A 7,348-nucleotide genomic window follows, 5' to 3' on the forward strand; every position below is an offset into this window, starting at 1 on the left:
ACGTCGACTTACAAGGTACCTCTGTACATGTTTGACCCAGCAGATTTGTTTATATTTTATAAAAACAAGTCATGTGTGTGTGTGTGTGTGTGTGTGTGTGTGTGTATGTGTGTGTGTGCGTGTGTTCCATTCCTTGGTTAAAATAATCAGTCATGATAAAAGAAGAGTTTCAGAAATAACTAAAACCTCTAACCTGCAATAAAATACACATTTCTTTATAGTATGTGAATTTAAAACTTAATAGTTTTGTGGTTTAAATAATTTAAACGACTTTGTGATAGAGAACAACAGGGTTGATTTAATGGTGCACTGTCACTTTAAGAGCTTAGCTTTCCCGCGCTTTGGAGGCTGAGGTAAAAAGAAAGTTTCAGGTAAAATTATGCTTTTCTTGCTCTAAACTGTATGTATATAAACTTTAAATAGCATATAATAACCACCTGAACTATTATTTAACCATTATATAATGTATTTTTGCTTAAAAGACGTTTTTGTGACATATTTTAATAGTATAGTGTTCTTTGTGTGGAATGGCTGGTGTAATCAGTTACTGAGGTGAAATAGTAATTAAACTGAATCAGTATTTATTTATTATTAGTTAAAATGCTAAACTGGTTTTATTCACACGTGTTTTTGTTCATCTTGCTGTCCGACATTACTGAATTATAAAAATAAATACTGAATTTACAAGAAATGAACTTATTCAAGTGTTAGGGAATCTACACCGATCAGCCATAACATTAAAACCACCTCCTTGTTTCTACACTCACTGTCCATTTTATCAGCTCCACTTACCATATAGAAGCACTTTGTAGTTCTACAATTACTGACTGTAGTCCATCTGTTTCTCTACATACTTTGTTAGCCCCCTTACCATGCTGTTCTTCAATGGCCAGGACCACCACAGAGCAGGTATTATTTAGGTGGTGGATCATTCTCAGCACTGCAGTGACACTGACATGGTGGTGGTGTGTTAGTGTGTGTTGTGCTGGTATGAGTGGATCAGACACAGCAGCGCTGCTGGAGTTTTTAAATACTGTGTCCACTCACTGTCCACTCTATTAGACACTCCTACCTAGTTGGTCCACCTTGTAGATGTAAAGTCAGAGACGATCGCTCGTCTATTGCTGCTGTTTGAGTCGGTCATCTTCTAGACCTTCATCAGTGGTCACAAGACGCTGGACTATTCTCAGTCCAGCAGTGACAGTGAGGTGTTTAAAAACTCCAGCAGCGCTGCTGTGTCTGATCCACTCATACCAGCACAACACACACTAACACACCAGCACCATGTCAGTGTCACTGCAGTGCTGAGAATGATCCACCACCTAAATAATACCTGCTCTGTGGTGGTCCTGTGGGGGTCCTGACCATTGAAAAAGAGCATGAAAGGGGGCAAACAAAGTATGCAGAGAAACAGATGGACTACACTCAGTAATTGTAGAACTATTATTAACCCATTATATAATTTATTTTTGCTTTCTAAAAGACGTTTTTGTCGTACCATGTTCACACGGTTACATTTTATGTTATGTGGTACATTAAATAAATTATATATGAAGTCTTGTTGATATGATACTTATACATGTGTCAGTTATTGGTTAAAAGAAGTTTAATGCAAAAAAAAAATACTACACAGTAAATTTAGCATCACTTTTAATACTTGTTTGTGCTACACTTTCACCCTATTGTTTTGCTCTGTAATTTGGACGGTGACTGATGTGGTGCCACTCAGCTTCATGTTGATCTGTTTTGTCATCAGATTCGCCACAACGCCACAGTCAGTCACTCTGGAGACATCAGACATTAAAGTAAGCCTTTCGTTTTGATTACAGGTACCGATTATGACCGTCAAACTTCATCTGACTTCTGAGTGTCAGAAAGAGCGGTGAGAAGATGGATAGTGTTCGGTGAAGACTAAAGGTAAGACTAAAGGTAAGACTAAAGGTAAGACTAAAGACACCGGGGACAGTTCCCTCACCTCCAAAGCAACACTATTCTGTAGACAATAGCTCATAAGTCAATCACTTCATATTTTAGTATTTAATAGTTATCTAGTTTATGTGAGACTTCAGAAGAACCTACATTTCTCATGGATAGTGTTATACACTGATCAGCCATAACAATAAAACCACCTCCTTGTTTCTACACACACTGTCCATTTTATCAGCTCCACTTACCATATAGAAGCACTTTGTAGTTCTACAATTACTGACTGTTTCTCTGCATGCTTTGTTACCCCCTTTTTGTTGACGTTCTTCAGTGGTCAGGACCACCACAGAGCAGGTATTATTTAGGTGGTGGATCATTCTCAGTACTGCAGTGACACTGACATGGTGGTGGTGTGTTAGTGTGTGTTGTGCTGGTATGAGTCCCTGCTGGACTGAGAATAGTCCACCAACCAAAAACATCCAGCCGACAGCGCCCCGTGGGCAGCGTCCTGTGCCCACTGATGACGGTTTAGAAGATGACCGACTCAAACAGCAGCAATAGATGAGCGATCGTCTCCGACTTTACATCTACAAGGTGGACCGACTAGGTAGGAGTGTCTAACAGAGTGGACAGTGAGTGGACACGGTGTTTAAAAACTCCAGCAGCGCTGCTGTGTCTGATCCACTCATACCAGCACAACACACACTAACACACCACCACCATGTCAGTGTCACTGCAGTGCTGAGAATGATCCACCACCTAAATAATACCTGCTCTGTGGGGGTCCTGTGGGGGTCCTGACCATTGAAGAACAGCATGAAAGGGGGCTAACAAAGCATGCAGAGAAACAGATGGACTACAGTCAGTAATTGTAGAGCTACAAAGTGTTTTTATATGGTAAGTGGAGCTGATAAAATGGACAGTGTGTGTAGAAACAAGGAGGTGGTTTTAATGTTATGGCTGATCGGTGTATATAACAACACATTTGCAGGAAACTATTTAAACACAAATGTTTCTGTTAATGCACAGCACTTTATGTTTGATGAATTTAAAATGATTAAACCTTGTAAATCTTGTAATATTTCGACTTTATTCTCTTAATATTTTGACTTTATTCTTAAAATCGATACTTAAAAAATTATTTTTCTTTAAAGTGGCCCTAATACGCCGTCGTACATTTCTTCTTTCAGTGTATTTAAGAAACTCGAGAGACTAAGTGTGTACATATTAATGATTTCTTCTTTATTGGAAAGCTATTTGGCAAAAAAAATTTGTCATGGCTGGTTGATCTTTGCAGTATCAATTCCCACTCTGCAGGATCTTGTAGAAAGTATACGTGCAGTAGCATTGTATATTATGATATATAATCCAGAATGAGCTGTTTTATATTGTGGGGCAGCATTACATCAGGTTGTCGACTTCAGCACTCTTTAAAAATGCTTGTTTTACACTGCAAAGATTGCACTTGCAATAAAGTTTGTTGTGCTGCCAACTATGTTGCTACAATTCAAGAAAACAACTTAATAAATATTTAATAGATCTTAGAGGAAGCTTTGACATGACGTAAGGAAATCATATTTGTGTGTAATACTCAGATACACAAACAGCTGACATGGAAAGAGTTGGATTTCTAATTGGATGTCCAACAAACTCATGCTTGTGTGTTCTCAGACGTGGAGTGAATAGACATACGTATAATCAGAATCAGAACCAGGCTTTATTGGCCAAGTATGCTCACACATACAAGGAATTTGTTTTTGGTTACACAGATGCTTGCAGTGCACGAAAAATATAATAAAGACAATCTTATTCACACAGCTCACACTCTCCTTAACACACACACTCATACCTGTAAACATGGAAAACATTGTAAACATCGGCATGTTCAATTCACATTGTGGGTTTCAAAAAGGTGCAGTGTTTTGTGCAATATAAAAACTATAGAAAAAAAATATATAAATAGAAAATGGAAAATCCGGTGTATGCACATTTTTTAAATTAAATAGGTTTTAGATGTACAAGTGTCCCGAGCATTAACAGTTCAGTACTGTTCAATTGTTTATAAGCATAATGGATTGTGGAAAAAAGCCTCTCCGTAACCTGGTCGTTCAGGTCTTCAGCGTCGGCCTGATGGAAGGCGCCGAAACAGGTGATGACCAGGGTGAGACGGGTCAGTGGTGATTTTCTCTGCACGCTTCCTGGTTCTGGAGGCATGCAGATCCAGCAGTGTGGGCAGTTTTACACCAGTGGTCCTCTCTGCAGACCTGATGATGCGCTGCAGTCTCTTGGTGTTGTGTTTCATGGCTGAGCTGCCCCATATAGACCATATAGTGTCAGACTTGTTAGGTTGTAAAAGACTGGGGTTTCATTCCGTTTTATTGCAAAGGTGTTTAAGGTTCCTCTCATTCTCACCGAGGGCCACATCTGCATTATGGTGGCCCTCAAAAGGCCGATCGTTACGTATCCTGCTGTGATTACAGTCTGCCTTTTAAGTCTTGGACACGTTATTGTTTTTTTTGGAGGCTAAATTCTGTGTTTGGTGTAAAAATGGCAAATTTATACTGTATATTTATAACGTATATCTACATTTATGTTGTACTCTTTTACCACAGACACGGCCTCATAACACATACCGACGTACCGGTTTCCCTTCTTAAAGCACAAACATGTTTTCACTTTCCCATCTTTTATTAAATTCTCCTCCTTCTGCTTCAATATTCTCTTCTTGTACATTTTGGGATTATTTGTAAATATTTCTCAGCATCACTTGTTGGAAAACCACCTCAGTTAAACGCTGATGTTGAAACACCGCCATCTAGTGGCACAGAATCAGCATGCATTGTGGGAGATGCTGTTTATGTATGATTTTACAGTGTATTTTAAGACAATCATACGTCTTTTAGGCTCTCGTGGGCCACATAAAATGACATAGCAGGCCAAATGTGCTCTACACCAAACTCATCAAACCAGGTTTTTTTTCTATCTCATTTTCTACACAAGGAACAGTAATGCTGAAAGGGCCTTCCTTAAACTCTTGCCACAAAGTCTGAAGCATGAAGTTTATTTTATGTAATTGGTTGTATTTCTCTTAGCAGTAGGTGTGGCTAAATTTTAAAGTCCAATTACTTTGGTAATATAATGCATTTATTCATTTGTTAAGTCAATGATCACCTTCCAAGTGTGAAGGGTATCATGCAGCGTAACTCTCAGGAAATAAGTGCAAACCAAAGTGACAACAACAGGATAATCAGTGTTTTACTTTAACACACGTACAGCTTAATTTTCTCTTTAAAAAGTGAAAACAGACTCATCATGTTAATGGGGATAATCACGGGTGATGCTGGAACCTAAACGCAGGAAGCTCTAATGCAATCATGCAATCAGAAAAGAAAACAAAGTGCACAATCATGCAATGACATGCTAACACTGTTTAACAGGTAACAGAAAGGTAACAGAAGAACTGAGTAAAACAACTATTATTTTTATGAACTATTTAATCAAATGAAACTACTTTTGTACTGTTTAGTTGACTATTGACAGCTTTGTTAAATGAATGATTATTATTGCATGTGTGTGAGTAGAATACACCTAATAACCAGTAAGTAAATGAGCACTTTTTTTTGGGTGTGGCAACAGCATCTGAAACAAAGAATTAGGAAGGGAGTCAGATTTTGACCATATAGTGCAGCGCTGCCCAACCTTTTTTGCACCACGGACCGGTTTCATATAAAATAAAATTTTACGGACCGGCGAGGGGGAGGGATTCAAAATAGAAGAACTATACTGCTCACAAATGAGCTTTTTTTGCTGCAACGAGACGCTGCTTCCACCTGGGGGTGATATGAGATGCTAAACACTCGTGTGTTGGAAATAGAAGCAGTCTCTAGTTTAGGAAGTAACATTTCTTTACAAGCATTTTTTAAATGCATTTTCTCCCCATTTTCCTCCCGATTTAGTGCTGAGGGGTACCCGATTGCATCCGAGGAGAGCATGTCGCTGTACACACCTCCTCCGACACATGCACAGCCTTCTTCTTCTCGCCCCTGCATTCTGCACAGACGTCTCTTCCACCAATCAGGGTCCTTACACAGCGTATGAAGACATACCCACCCACCCACACATAGCCTGGCACCCACTCTGCAGATACGGTGGCCAATTAGTATCTGCTACAGGCACTGCCATTTATACCCGCCAGATAACGCCCAGCTGACCGGTGGCAATGCCAAGTTTTGAACCGAGGAGTTCAGAATCTCAGTGCTGGAGTTTTAAGCCAAACCAAATGCCTGCAAGATCAGAACTTTATTTTTCATAATAAAACCAAAAGAACCGATGTGAAAAGAGCCGAGGTGCTGAACTTCTATAACTTATTTAATAACTATAGTCAATTACTGCCTTGTGATCAGTGTTTCTTGGTGAAAATAAGACATTTTACTTTAGATTATGTAACAATAAAATTGCTAAATATTTCTCAGGTACTGTTTTATGATTTATTTAAAAACAGTCAGTAAACTAATTTAATGTAACTCTCTTGTTTAAGGTCAACTTTATATTATATTATATTTATCTTATATTAGAAATATAAAATAGTACAACTTTTAAAATAAATAAAGCAGGAAATTAATCAAACACGAGAAACCGATGACAAAATCTGAATTAATAATATATTATTAAATATATGTAAATGTTAAGAAGCAGTTTTTGGGGAGTTGTAGCCTAGTGGTTAAGGTATTGGACTAGTAATGAAAAGGTCTCTGGTTCAAACCCCACCACGGTCAGGTTGCCACTGTTGGGCCCTTGAGCAAGGCCCTTAACCCTCAATTGCTTAGATTGTATACTGTCACAGTACTGTAAGTCACTTTGGATGAAAGTGTTTGCTAAATGCTGTAAATGTAAAAGTTGACTCAAAAGCAAGTAAGTAAAATAAGTAAAAATGTACTTTAAACTGCAAGAAGAACTTTAAAGCTCAGCGCTTTGTTCAACATTAGGAAAACGTGACTTAAACCTGCCATTTCTTCTTCATCCTGACCATCCAAGTTATCTTCTCTAGGATTGTACAGAAACTATATGTAAAGTAGTTTTGTATATTATGATTTATAATCCAGAATGACGTGTTTTAGATTGTGGAGCTCCGTTACATCAGCTTGTCGACTTCAGCACTCTTCAAAAATGCTTCTATTGTAAAACCAATACCTGCTCGATAATTACATTTCAAAATAAAAAAAAGCTGATGATCTGAGGTGCTGAGCCTGCAATAACATGTTCGACACGTTTCTCCACCATAAACAGAGAAACTTTACATTCAAACATGAAGTAAATTAATGTAAACCAAGTTGCTCAGGTTTTATAGATAGAATTAATATACACAAAAGCTTTTAGTCAAGACAAACAAATTTGAAAATGCCAATGCATCGTATTGTGTTAC

The 7,348-nt window shown here is 38.2% G+C and overlaps 1 long non-coding RNA gene across 1 annotated transcript; it reads left to right on the top strand.

Annotated features, from left to right (window-relative positions):
• The first annotated feature begins 350 nt into the window (after window positions 1-350).
• LOC134318775 (uncharacterized) lies at window positions 351-6,378 on the top strand. Its single transcript, XR_010013428.1, has 3 exons — window positions 351-371; window positions 1,830-1,929; window positions 5,883-6,378. It is a non-coding gene; the product is annotated as an uncharacterized LOC134318775 (long non-coding RNA).
• Window positions 6,379-7,348: the final 970 nt, after the last annotated feature.

Source organism: Trichomycterus rosablanca, chromosome 8 (assembly GCF_030014385.1).
Source record: "Trichomycterus rosablanca isolate fTriRos1 chromosome 8, fTriRos1.hap1, whole genome shotgun sequence".
Classification (NCBI taxonomy): Eukaryota; Metazoa; Chordata; class Actinopteri; order Siluriformes; family Trichomycteridae; genus Trichomycterus; species Trichomycterus rosablanca.